The sequence below is a fragment of the Saimiri boliviensis genome, chromosome 5 (genome assembly GCF_048565385.1).
Source record: "Saimiri boliviensis isolate mSaiBol1 chromosome 5, mSaiBol1.pri, whole genome shotgun sequence".
Classification (NCBI taxonomy): Eukaryota; Metazoa; Chordata; class Mammalia; order Primates; family Cebidae; genus Saimiri; species Saimiri boliviensis.
In genome coordinates, this window is record NC_133453.1 from 100297600 (window position 1) to 100311905 (window position 14306).

General features: G+C 34.8%; 1 long non-coding RNA gene across 1 annotated transcript in view; it reads left to right on the forward strand.

Moving 5' to 3' along the window:
- The window catches only part of LOC141584616 (uncharacterized), a 572621-nt gene that overhangs the window by 178139 nt on the left and 380176 nt on the right, over window positions 1-14306 (forward strand). The window contains exon 5 of the long non-coding RNA XR_012517775.1: window positions 9521-9628. This is a non-coding gene — a long non-coding RNA (uncharacterized LOC141584616). The remainder of the gene's footprint in view (window positions 1-9520; window positions 9629-14306) is intronic.

Here is a 14306-nt window from a genome sequence, read left to right on the forward strand (position 1 = left end):
AAAAGGTAAAACTTCTAAATAAGGTAAAACTATAGAAACAGTAAAAAGATCATGGTTGCCAGGGACTGGAGGGAAGGTTGAATAGGTAACACAGAAGAATTTTAGGTAAATGAAATTTCTTAGTTAATTTCTCTCTTAATTTCTTAGAAACTTAAAACTGCTTTAAAGAGATAAAGTCACAACAATAACAACAACAACAACAACAACAACAACAACAACAACAACCCAAGATACTCCCAGAGAGATAACTGAGGCTAATGGTAAAAAGAAACAGTAACAAGAATTCATGAAGAAGAACTCTTAGAAGATAATGGGTGTAAAACCTGTATTTATCACCATAAGTCAGTGGATAAATTGAATCACAGAATTAATACAGCTGAAACATGATGCAGCAAATGGGAATATCTTGTTAGGGGACTCTCCTGAAGACAAGAGTAAAACAGAAGGACTTGGAAAGATGAGAGAAAAGTTAAAAGATATGGAGAGTGAAATTAATGTGTCAGTATCTGCCTTAAAAAGCCACAGATGAAGAAAAAGTAGATGAAAGGAGAGAAATAATGCCTCAACATTTCTGTATATCACAAAAAGGTTTAAGAGCTTATTTAAAGGGCTCATTAAGAGCCACCAAGCAAACCCAAATGTAAGCATATGGTAGTGAGATATTGGAAGCACCTGTGGAAGACAATTTGGTGGGCTAAACATATCTTTTCCTCCCTATTGTTGACAGTAAATTATATACATTATAGAATTTGGCAAAGCAAATACTCATTTTACTAACTTCTCTTGCAGCTAGAGGGAGAAATACAAGGGACCCCTAGCTAATGGGATATAAGCATATTCCTGCTGTGGAGCTTCTTGGAAAGTTTCAACCGTAAAATGGTTAAAGGGGAAGAATTGAATGTGGAAGTGATGGCAAGAGGCATGGAAGCCACTTTGCAACAAAGAGGAAGCAAAAAGAGAATAGCATAAATGTTGACCCTGATATTGTTAAACTGATGAGCTATTGCCAGCAGCCTCTTAAATCAAAGCATCTTTTTAGATGAGAAAAATAAATGGACGTCATTATTAATTGGTTTTATGATATCTCCACGCAGACGATTTTAAACTAATATGGTAATCCAGCAAGAAAAGAGGTGAACACAGAAGGTAGGAACATATAAGTTGGTAAGGTTTATTTTCTAAATAAGAAATGACCACTACACAAATAAAGAACAATCCACATGTAAAATAAAGAATGGTACTAACCTGAGAGAGATGAATGGTGGGAGGGAGAAGGAAAAGATCAGAGGCAAATTGAAATGAGAAAAAATAAAAGAGTAAGTAGTAAATATAAAATAAAATGCAGATATATGTATGTAGATATTAGTGTTATAATAAATGTTCGTTAACTCAAGATTATCTCAAAAATTAAGAGAGAACTCTGAGTATGATTAAAAACAGCAATATTTATCTAAAAGTGATATTTAAAACAACAGAATATAAGTAGATATTCTGTAAGATTTCATTATAAGTAATAATGAAAACATGGCTTAAGATATAGTAGGTAAATGCAACCTTTTCCCCCAAACAGTCAGATTAATGGTTCTAATATCGAATTTAAGGAGAAAAAATATATAAAGGGCAATGAGAGCACTTGTAATAGAAATAGTACGCATAATAATCATGAACATTTACATACCTAGTACCATATAATAACCATAGAACAGATAACAGTAGATAAACAGTAGCTCTATGGAGAAAAATAGATAAATCAACAGTTCTAATTGGGGAATTTAACCCATAAACCTCAGAAACCGTTAAATAAAGTAGATCAAAAATACACATAATTATTGAGCTTAAATGAATAGGTACATAGAAGTTTGTAGACTCAAACAGAATATAGACATTCTTTTTACGAAGAACAGTTACACCAATGGACAAGATACTGGCCACAGAGGAAGGCCTCGGTATAATCTAATTCTTTAGTACCATGTAGACTCATATTAAAATGCAATACAAGTAGAAATAAATCCAAGGAAAAGTTAAAACCATCCCATATGGCTAAATACTAAGTAACATTTTGCTAATTGGCTTTTATTTAAAAATCATAAGAGAAATTACAGAATTCTTAAGAGCTAATGTACATACTATTTGACTATAGGCCAATATTTGCAGGATGAATCTCCAGTTTTCCTTTAAGAGATGTGTATAGATTTAAATACAGCACAAAACAAGCAGGACAAAAAAATAAATGGGGTTTAATATTCAAATCAGGAAGGTAGAGAAAAGTTCATCAAAGTAAAGCCAAATACATAAGGACAGAAATAATAATTACATAGGTACAAATTTTAAAAATAGAGAATAACACAAATCCAGTCAAGAGGCTTAATAAAAACAAAAACTCAGTTCTTTGAGTATAAGACATGTATCTTCTAGTAACCCTGATCAAGAAAAAAAAAAACGGGAGATGTAAATACTACAAAATGCATATAGAAAGAGGATTTAGCACAGGTTTAATGAAGAGTAAGAATCATAAGGCTATAATCACTAACTTCCCCTTAAATAACTTGAAAATCTTAAGGAATTTCTTTATGAAAGCATACATTTTGCATGAAAATAATGACAATACTTGAATATTTTAACTACTACTAAAGAAAATTAAAATGTTTACTAAAAACCTGCTTCCTCATTTATCTTCTTTTCCTCAAAAGGACAGGGGATCCGCAGTTTAAAAGGGAAGACTGTGAAATTTTCAAGACACAGAAACTTCCTATCATAAATAAATTAATCCAAAACACAAAGTAGAAAAGGAAGACTGGACAACTTATGGTGAAACTGGTATAAGTTTTGACTTCTTTTCCTACTGCCTCTAGGTAGGGCCAACTTTCCTGTGTCACAAAAAAAAGCAGAAGGAACAGCCTAAGCTTCAGTTTGTCTGGATTTCTTCCATCACAACTCACTTCACAGACTCTTTTTTCTTTTCCATGCAGGGAGGCCAATTAGTTGGTGGAACAGCTAAGGCAACACTATGCAATTACCTGATTAATATCCTTCACTGACTGATTAGAGTCAGTGGAGGGATCAACTATCATGTAGTATAATACTTAAGGTGCTTTAAAATATGTTGGTTAATATTTAAATTTTTATATAAAATTTAAAATAAACCTGTTTACATTATTCTCTCTTTTTATTCTATCAAGTTTTTCTTTAAGAACCTGCTTTGGAATGCTCCAACAACCTTGGGAACATATTAGGCCAATACTTCCAAGTCTTCCTATTATCAGGTCATTGTAATATGGGAGTAAGTTAGGGAGCCTAGGCTCTCTTTGTGCCTGAGCAGTCCTTTCTTTGAGATACGTTTTATAATAGTTGGTTTTCTTCCAAGAGTGTAGAAGCATTGTATTATTAACTATAATTATTGTTATTTAAATTGAACTTGTATAAAAGCTAGATTTTCTCTCTCTTTTGTAATAAGAGTTGCCATGTTAAGCTAACCTGTTCTTCACTGTCCTCTAATTTGATTCTATTTCTCAGAAAAGCCTTTTTTGGTAGATTTTTTTTTTATATCTGTCTACCTGTTTTAAAACAGCAATGAGACAATAGTTATATTTTACTTAATCCTTCACTAACCCTGGTCTTTAAACCAGAAAATGTAGTTCGAGTATACAGAAATATAGGCTGATGTCACATGTAAACAAAAAATGTGAGTTTTTTTTTTTTTTTTTTTTTTTTTTTTGAGACAGAGTCTTGCTGTGTGACCCAGGCTGGAGTACAATGGTGCTATCTTGGCTCATTGCAACCTCCACCTCTCGGGTTCAAGTGATTCTCCTGCCTCAGCCTCCCAAGTAGCTGGGACTACAGGCACCCGCCACCATGCCTGGCTAATTTTTGTATTTTTAGTAGAGATGGGGTTTCACTATGTTACCCAGGCTGGTCTTAAATGCCTGACCTCATGATCTGCCTGCCTCAGCCTCTCAAAATGCCAGGATACAGGTGTGAGCCACCACACCTAGCTGTGAGAATTTTTAAAAAGTGTTCGGCTTAACAAATCTAAAACTTTATTTTTCCTTATTTACTTCCTTTTTTAAATGTATTTAATTGCTTAAAGTATATCATGATAAGTAGGGTTGTACCAGGAATCAAAGAATATTTTGACACATGCACAAGATAATTCATGATCCTGTGGAAGAAGAATCTCATAATTATTTCAGTAAATATACTAGAAGACATTCTTTGTAAGGTAGGATTGGTAGGAAACTTTCCTAGCCTGATATCAGAAAATATTACCCAAAAAGGTGGAATAAATATACAATGTGGTATATTTATATGCATTTTTCTTAAGTTTAGAAATAATATTGTATACATATGATAGCACCGCTATGTTTCATATAATACTTTTGGAACTAGCAAACATAAGACAAGAATAACAAGTAGTAGATTTGAAAGAACAGAGAGAAAGAATTGAAATTACTGTTATTTCCAGATTAACTTCATGGTGAACTGGAGAGTACACATCTGGATGTCTCTGGGTATGTATTTACTCTTCTCTGTGGAGGCAGGTTGCATAGCTGACCTTTTGAGAACTGACTGACAGCAGGCCTGAGTCAGCTCAATGCAAGAAAAGACTGAGCCAGTTGCTGATTTTCAGAGATCTCCTTTCTGAAAACATGAGAGCATCTATCAGAACTTCCTTTTAAATATAATAATATAATGGTTCGTAGCCCTTTGTCTTTATCAAGGTGTAGAGTATTGCAGGGAGCAAGGTCTTTTTCTATTGAAACACTGGTCATGGCCCATACAGTCCAATTTTGCACTGCCTAAGCTAGGGAATAATGGGAATTCACAAGATTGTGAGTGTCCTACTACTTTTCTACAAATAAGATTTCCCCCCAATTATATCTGTACCACGTGGTACTAACAGTCTATGTCTATAACTCCTAGGCATAATACAAAATCAAACTTGCAGACAAATTATTATAACAAATGAAATAGTCTATTTATTTGCTGATGCAAAATCAACTTACAAAATCAAAATCACTCACCATGAAAAATAATGATTAACAAAATATTTCCAAAAATAACAAAAACTATGAATATTTGGTCCAACTCAACAAAGAAGGCACAAGAAAAGAAAAGGTAAAACATACCCTTATGATACAACCGAGAAAGTCAGCTTCTCTTTACCCAAGAGAAATGAAAACCTAAGTCTATACAAAGACCTGTACAAACCGCTCACAGTATCTTTTTTTATAATGACCCCAAAAATGGAAGCAGCCCAAATGTTCATCAACAGGTGAATGGATAAATTATGTGTGGTATATTCATTCAGTGGTATACTACTCAGCAATGAAAACAATAAATTACTGATACACTAAAACTGTAGATGACTCAAAATTATTCTGTGCAGAAAAAGCCAGACACCACAGAGTAAATAGACTATGATTCCATGTATGTATAACCCGAGAAGAGACAGATCTAATTTGTGGTGTTAGAAAGCACATCAGTGGCTACTTAGAGCTTACATTGAGCCAAATCCTGGAGGTACAGCAGAGCACCAGAGATGTGCTTGATCCAAGCTGTTTGACATCCATTCATTCTTAGGCAGGGGCCCTTCACCCACATCTCTGCTCTAAGGTGGAGAATGACCTAATTCAGTGGGTCCCAATTGTTGGTTCATAAATGAGTGTGCTATGAACTGAGGAGAAAGAAAGTAGATATGGAAAGTTTTTCAAAGAATAAAATTTATTCACATGTAAGTGACTATCATTATTTTGAAATTTTCTCCTTATAATTTGGCCTTAAAATATTTATTTATTTTATGTAATGATGACAGTGAGTGATGAAGTTGAATTTTTAGTTGCTTTTCTTGGCAAAACAGACATTTAACAAATGAAGAAGAAGAGGAAAGGAATGTAGGAGAATGCCATGTTCTATCTTGAGCTAGAAAAGGATATCTTTAAAAAGCACAGGCATAAAAATAACAATAGTGAAAAAAAAAACAAAAATAAACAGAAACTTGATTAGGGAATTTGACTACAATCGAAAGAAGTTTTACATCCAACAAAATATATTATAGGAAGCTTTAATGTGGAATTTACAACAGTGAGAACTGTTTAATATTTAAAAACACGTGCTATTCAACAAATAAAACAACTGAAAATTTATAAAAATTAGTACAATATTTGAATGGAAATTCATGTGAATGGTAATACATATGTAGACCGATTCTCAATCCCACTGCTGAGTACATACATAAAAATTAAAACAATAAAATATTATTTTATAATCACCAAATTAGCAGAAGTTAGAAGGCAGGTAAACATGTCGAGAGAAAAGGGGATCCACATACACAGCTAGCAGGCATCTAAAATGCTACAATGATGCTGGAGAGAAGCTGAAATTACCTAGTAAAATAAGCATGTCTTGATGCTATGACTCAGCTCATGAAAAACCACAGGACTTGTGGAGGATTTTCACAGCAGCGTTGCTTGTGATAGCACGAAATTGTGAACAACCTAAGGGAATGGCCAAGTAAAAGGAGGTGTACGTATATGTCAGGATGTTGGAATACTGTAATCCATTAGCAGCAATGAGCTAGATATGCATTTGACAGCATGGAATAGTCTAATCTCAAAAACAGTGGTGAATGAAAATATCAAGAAACAGGATACTAACACTATCATTTATGGAACTTAAAAGCACATATAAAATATACTCTAGTTTCCAAGGAACCAATGCGTTTAAATAACCACTTAGATGGAAGGTTGAAAGAGTGAAAAGGAGAGAGAACTATAAAAGGCAGAATATAATAAAATAAAGATAAAATCAGATAAAACAGTTCTTACATATTGATGATGAAAGTATGATGAATTGAAAAGCATGAGTAATCTTACATACTCTACATTTTAAAAATTGATCAAGTAAAACACAATGAATCAGTATCCAAGGGTTCATGTGGGAAGAGGAGAGAGTGAACTAATGACCAAGAATTACTTCAATCCATCCTTCAGTCAATCAGATGCTTTTGTATGTCACTATACAGTGCTGTGTGTTTATATATTGCTTACATTAAGTTTGCTGTTAGATTCTTTAAACATTCTGACTGCTCTAAATTTTTCCTTAGATAGTAAACTCCTGCAAAGCAGATTGTTTGCTGCTTCTTCCTCCATGGTGCCTGACCCATCACATTACAGATATTATGTAGGCACCCAATAATATTTTGCTCCTTTGATTATTATAACTGAAAAAGTGTGATTCTATAGGATATGGCTCCTTAAAATATCTTTAAGTGATTTTTAAAAAGTATTCAAATTGCTGTAGCCGCTGTGATCCTTATCAAATATGTATTCTTACAAGCTTACATGCTGCTGCCAGCTTATTTTGCGTTTTGCCTGTGAGTGGATATTTCCTGTGCTATGTGTTACTGCTACTTTGTTACATAGTGACACACTTTAGGTCCTAATAGGTTTTCTCGCAAGAGTTTCAGGTGTCATTCGGAACATGAGAAATAATTGCTTGTGGGTTATTTCTCTCATAAGACCTCTTTCCTGTCCTTGTCACATGCTAACTCTCACTTTTCCAACATGTTCTGGATGTTTTATTTGTATTCTTTCACAGAGTATGTTCTAGAAGCACTTATTCTAGAAGTAGGGGGCAATATAATTAAAGGGAAACTGTTTCTTTATCAGCAACACCTCTCACACGAAATGTATAGGGATTCTCCCCCCTATAGTAACTATTTTCCAACTCTCTGGATGTCAATTTGATGTTCTGTAATTTAATTCAATTCTGACATTAACTACCAGTTTAAGGGCTCAGTTCTACAAGGCCCTTCAGACCCAAGTAGCAAATAATAAATTCCCAGGTATCCACACTCCTGTCCAACTTGACCATAAAGTTAAGAATTCCCACAACCTTTCCCCCATCAAAGTTCAAAGCTCAATTAATTCATTGAGTGAAATGACTCACAAAACTCAACATTTGTTAATGTTTACTAGTTTTTATAAAGGAAATGAGAAAGGATACAGATGAGCAGTCAGGTGAAGAGACACATGGTGTGAGGTCTGGAAGAGTCTCAAGTTCAGGAGCTTCTGTCCCTGTGGAGTTGCAGTGCCCACTGGAATGTGTGCATCCCAGCATGGGGTTTTGTTCACCAACCTGGAAGCTCTTTGAATTTAGTAGTTTAGGAATTTTTAACAGAGGCTTCATCACATAATGTACATACACATATGCAAATACACATAATTCAATTATAAATATTCATATTTTGAAGAGCCTTATTAAGCATATTTACTACTTATTGCAGTCAAGAACTTCTCAGGGCCCAGTGTGTTGGCTCATGCACTTTGGGAGGCCAAGGCCAGTGGATCACCTGAGATCAGGAGTTTGAGACCAGCCTGGCCAACATAGCGAAATCCCGTTTCTACTAAAAATACAAAAATTAACCGGGCGTGGTGGCACATGCCTCTAATCCCAGCTATTCGGGAGGTGAGGCAGGAGAATTACTTGAAACCAGGAGGTGGAGGTTGCAGTGGGCCAAGATCATGCCACTGCACTCTGGCCTGGGCGACAGAGGGAGATTCTGTCTCAAAAAAAAAAAAAAAAGTTTATAAGGATGTCCTCTGCAGACCATCTGCTGCAGCTGGAACATCCTGGGCATGCCACATCAAAGTCTTCTGAGCTATGTCTTGGGAATGGGTCTTTATAACAAGCATCCTAGGTTCTTGTGCATGCTAGCATTGTAAAATCATCATGCCTAAGGAAGCTTAAGGAAGACTGTTGTGCTGTGCTATGGAAATCTTGTTAATTCACATCTGAAATGGTACAAGCCAATTCTCAGGAAAGAAGCAACAGGAACAGGGAAAAACAGATAGTTACAAATAACATTTTGAAGGCAAACTGTATTGACTTATTGCCTAGATATGGAGCATTTCAGAAGAGAATAAATCTTAGAGTCAATGAATATTTGATTATTTCAGTGAATTAATTCTCCTAATGAAGTATTCAGTTGCTTGACGGCCTCCATTCTTCCATGCCTCAAATTTTCAGCTCTATTGAGGGTAAGCAGTTTGCCTGAAGTCACACATTTATATAATGATAGACTGTAAAATAGAAACAAGGCCTTTTGACAGTAGGGTCAATAGTCTTGCTATCAACCATGAACTGCTATGTTTTAAGTCTGAGTGACTAAGAAAATTGGTCTGCTATTCGATACTTTGTTGAGGGTCATCTGTATAAGAAAATGGAGTTCTGTGCTGAGTGCTGGGATTCCAGTGGTGATCACAGTAAACATGCTACCTCCTCCCTGTGGTGCTCACTCTCTGGTTGATAAGATAGTAACACTGATACCAGAAAAAGTGTTTTTATAAAGGGAAGTTGGTGCAGTGATGAGAATATGACGTTATTGGAATGAATATTGGACATGCTGAATTTGTCTGTTATTTCAGGTGTATCTAAATTGCCTAGTTCTCTCTGCAAACCATATGTGCATGTTCATTTATGTGTATGTATAGGCTAAGGAAGCCTCTCTGTGTCTTTTCAGATAAGGGAGAGAGAGAATAGTCAATAGTGAAGAGAAAGTTTATCACATTACTGAGAAATATCCTTCCTGAGCTTGCAGCAAAGTGATTTCTGGCCTGTGGAGAAGAAGGTAAGGTTGTTTCACCAGATGGAACAAAGTTACAGGTTTTAGACATGATTTTTAATACCAGTGAAGTATATCTCTCTTCTGTAAAATGTGCTTGTCTCTACGATGGGTTATTTTTTTAGATTCTTTCTATTGGAAAGACGCAAAGTATAAAGGCAGTATGAGCAATTCACAGCATAAACTCTGTAAATTGGTCATTAGCCAGGTTTCCTCATAGAGATGGGCACTTTGTGTCAAAAATGGGAAAATAAATTAACTCAGACATGCCTTGGATGATTTTCAGCATGAAAACTTATACCCATGGGCTTGAAATGAATTAACTCTCTAAATATTTGCGGTCATAAAATAGTTTAGATGAAAAGCCTCTGTGATGATTCAAAGGTAGAACATCGAGCAATAATAAAATTAGAATCATTTTAGAGAATTCAGAAAGACATACCAGTGGTTACAAGTGGACACAACTCTGACTGTGACTGCTTGAATATACTTCTAAGAGAGTTTTCTATCTTTTAAAGAAAACTTTCATGTTTGGGGAGAGATTTGGTTTTTTGGTTTTGTTTTTTTTTTCTTTTTTTACATGATATGATCTATTTTTTCCTCTTTCCTTAAATAAGGAAGAATAAACATAAAGAAAAAGTTTGAAAACTATAATATTCACTAATTTATTAATAGCAAAAAAAGTCTTAATACCTTTTTACCATTCTGAGTTTTGAATAATTAAAATGTAAAAAACCTATGAAATTAAGTTATATGTAATTGTAGAGGGAAAAACATTTATGTTTTGATATGCTTTGGCTGTGTCCCCACCCAAATCTCATCTTAAATTTTCATGTGTGTGAGAGGGTCCTGCTGGTAGGTAATTGAATCATGGGGGCAGGTCTTTCCTGTGCTGTTCTCATGGTAATGAGTAAGTCTCATGAGATCTGATGGTTATGATAAGGAGGAGTTTTCCTACGCAAGTTCTCTCTTTGCTTTCTGCCATCCACTTGGATGTGACTTGCCCCTCCTTGCCTTCCGCCACGATTGTGAGGCCTCCCCAGGCATGTGGAACTCTAAGTTCCATAAACATCTTTCTTTTGTAAATTACCCAGTCTAAGCTATGTCTTTTTCAGCAGCATGAAAACAGACTAATGCATATTTCTTCTGAAATTGTAACTTGAATTTAAAACTAAATTGAAAGAAGCAAAAGGAGGAGGGGGAGAGGAATATCTTGATAGATTTTTCTAAATTTTTAAAAGATTTTCTTTTTATTAATTTAGAGAATTCAGAGAGCCATACTTAGAATTGTTCTACTGTGATTCTTATTTTGTCTATACAGAAATAGACTATATCTGCTATTGTTAATTTGATCTAGAAGATTTTCTTATATTTGGGCATGATCTTGATATAGCTAATAATTCCCATAAGAGAAATAAAACACTCAAAGGCGATGAAAGTAACTCAGATCCTTGTGCAGTCACTAGATAGTGTAAAAACCCCTTTTTGTATTTCCTAATTATTAATATTTATTTATTAGAATAATTTTCTGTTTACTAATTGCTATTAATCCTGACAGCTTCATTAATTACAGTCTCCTTTAAGCATGACATAATAACTTTGGTTAGCAATTGCAATATTCCTACAGAGTTTTCTAGATTTGCCTCATAAAATTGATATTCAACAGAATCTTGAAGTAAAGCATTTTTCCTGAGAAAAGAACTTTTAACATTTAAGAGAACCATGATCAAATTGTTCATGGTCATAGGAATTCCCTGAAGTCTTATTAATAACCAGGTAAATGGATTCTCAATGCTACAGCTTAAAGATCAGAAGTTTTGAGCAAACACTTAGTAACCACTTCATTATCTGTGAGTTCACAAGGGGAAATTATCAATCTCTTCATTTTACTCTGTAACCTAGAGCCCTAATCACTAGTGAGTATAGTATACTCCATGTATTAACCAATATTTAACAATATTTCTCAGAATGAATTTGCATGTTTAGTGAGAAATGCCCATGAGTGCAGCTTAAACATACTTACAGTTCTCTTATGAAGTCACTTAGCAAAGGCTTGTTATGCTCTGATTAGCTTATTAGTTTATTCTGGATCTGATAGAGAGTTTTAGGGCATTGTCTGTCAACTTGCTAGGAATTAGGACAGCAAATGCTTTCAAATTGTCTTTGCTTATTTAACCATGTCTCTGCAGATGTTCACTATGTTAATATATCTCTTCTTTGGAAAGCATACTCTATGTACAGTATAATCATTCAGAGATGTACAGTTTTGAATTAAGGTGGAAGTTTATAAGTTGATCAAAATGCTTAGGAGACATACTTTAAATAAGTGCCAGTCTGCATATCAATATATGATTAACTCTGAGTGTTAAAATATCATTTCAGGCTAGTTTGTTCATGCCGTGATGATAAAAATATTGCACAGTACATAGTGTATGAAGGCAGTCCATGATAGTTTAGCTCGTACTTAGGTTATTTACATATGATCATAAATTACTTTTTTGTATAAGAATGGAAATATGACAGATTTGTTGCTTTAAGGATTGAATAATGTAAAATAATTATGGAGAAGCATTAGTGGTGTTTTCAAGAAGTGCAGTGTAAAACTTGACTCTTGTTATTTCCTTTACCGAACTACAGTCTACTCCTCCTACTTTAATATGAATGAGTTAGTGAGATGGCAAAATAGTGCAGTAAAATATATTAGGTTTTCAATACATAAAGGGTTGTAGCACTGGACAGCTCCAAGGGGTTCTGTTTATATAATAGGCTCTGTGAGTGGCATTCCTGGAGTTGTGCAGTATACAACATGGGTGATTATATGTAGTGGTCCTGAGGTAGACCAGCGTGAGAGACCTGATTAAATAGCATTGGGCAAAGTTATTAGCATTCTCTGAGACTTCTCCTTGTCTATAAAATGAAGTTAATTTTACCTATTATATATGGTTCTTTTGTACGTTAAGTTAGGTTTTACAAGGATTTATTTCCATAACAATACTTAGAATAGTATCAAGTGCATAGTGATGCTTAAGAATGGTTAGTCTTGAAAGTAGGCAGATGAGATGAACTCTATTAAGGGATTAAACAGAGAGGAAAAGCCGGGTGTGGTGGCTCACGCCTGGAATCCTAGTACTTTGGGAGGCCGAGGCAGGTGAATCATGAGGTCAGGAGATCGAGACTAGCCTGGCCAACATGGTAAAATGCTGTCTCTACTAAAAATACAAAAAAATAGCTGGGTATAGTGGCGGGAGCCTGTAATCCCAGCTACTGGGGAAGCTGAGGCTGGAGAATTGCTTTAACCCAGGAGGTGGAGGTTGCAGTGGGCTGTTATCATGCCACTGCACTCCAGCCGGGGTGACAGGCTGAGACTCTGTCTCAAAAAAAAAAAGGAAAGAAAAAAAGAGAGAGAGAAAAAGAACATGTTAACTTAGAGGTCTAAAACTTAAAAGAAAGATTGTTTTTTAAAATTACCTAGAAAAGGCTTCTTCATAATTAGCAATGCTACACACATGCACTCATGCACACACATGTTCAAAACTGGGCATACATATACTAGCACATGTGTGCACACACACATACACCCTCTAAATTTGGTATACCTAATTGGCAGATGCTAATTTTGAATCACAGAAATTTTACACATTTACAAGAAAATATAAAGCAGACATGAATTGTTATCTAGAAAAATATTACTACAAAAAAGGTAGAAGAAAGTTTACATAATTCAATATAATAAACCATAAGAGTAATGACAATTACTACAGCTATCAATCTTCAATGATTGTGAAGAATCCAGCCTCAAATGCAATGAAGCTTTATAAAATTTGTGATTACAGAGTGTAAAATATAACAGATGCTACAATATTTAGATGCCTGCTGGCATTAACCTTTTCCTCTGCACAGTTCATTTCAACTATGTGAAAATTTTATGTGTTATATAAAAGCAGAGAAAAAGAAACTGATTTGTAAAATAACCACATAAGAATTGATGGTGTGTTTTCAGCAGTGTGGTATTTGATTCTTTTGATCAGATGAACTATGCAAGAAAGTAGAGAATTTGATAATACATATTATTTTCAGTTTCATATGGCGAAAGATGCATAGGTCAAAAAATAACACTGATGTTGAATTCAGTTACTTTCTCTATTCATTCAGAACTGATTTCTTATGCTGGGAGGCCTACTATTCACTGAAGAAATTGTCTTGCTTTGAAGGTTGTAGTGGAAGGATAATGACATTGGTTCCATTGGAGGTATAGCCAATGTTATATTTATATTTATTTTTATTTTTATTTTATTTTTTAGATGAAGTCTTACTCTGTCACCCAGGCTGGAGTGCAGTGGTGCGATCTTGGCTTACTGCAACCTCCACCTCCTGCGTTCAAGCGATTCTTCTGCCTCATCCTCCTGGGTAGCTGGCATTTACCACCATGACCAGCTAATTTTTGTATTTTAGTAGAGATGGTGTTTCACCTTGTTGGCCAGGCTGGTCTTGAACTCCTGACCTCAAATGATCCACCCATCTCAGCTTCCCAAAGTACTGGGATTACAGGCGTGAGCCTGCCAATGTTGTATTTCAAAAGCAAGATATTTAAATTGCAACATCTGGTTTTTAAAAATACATTTTGCAGGTTATGAAATATCAGTCTTCTCATTTAAAAATTATCATCTTATCTATGATCACATTG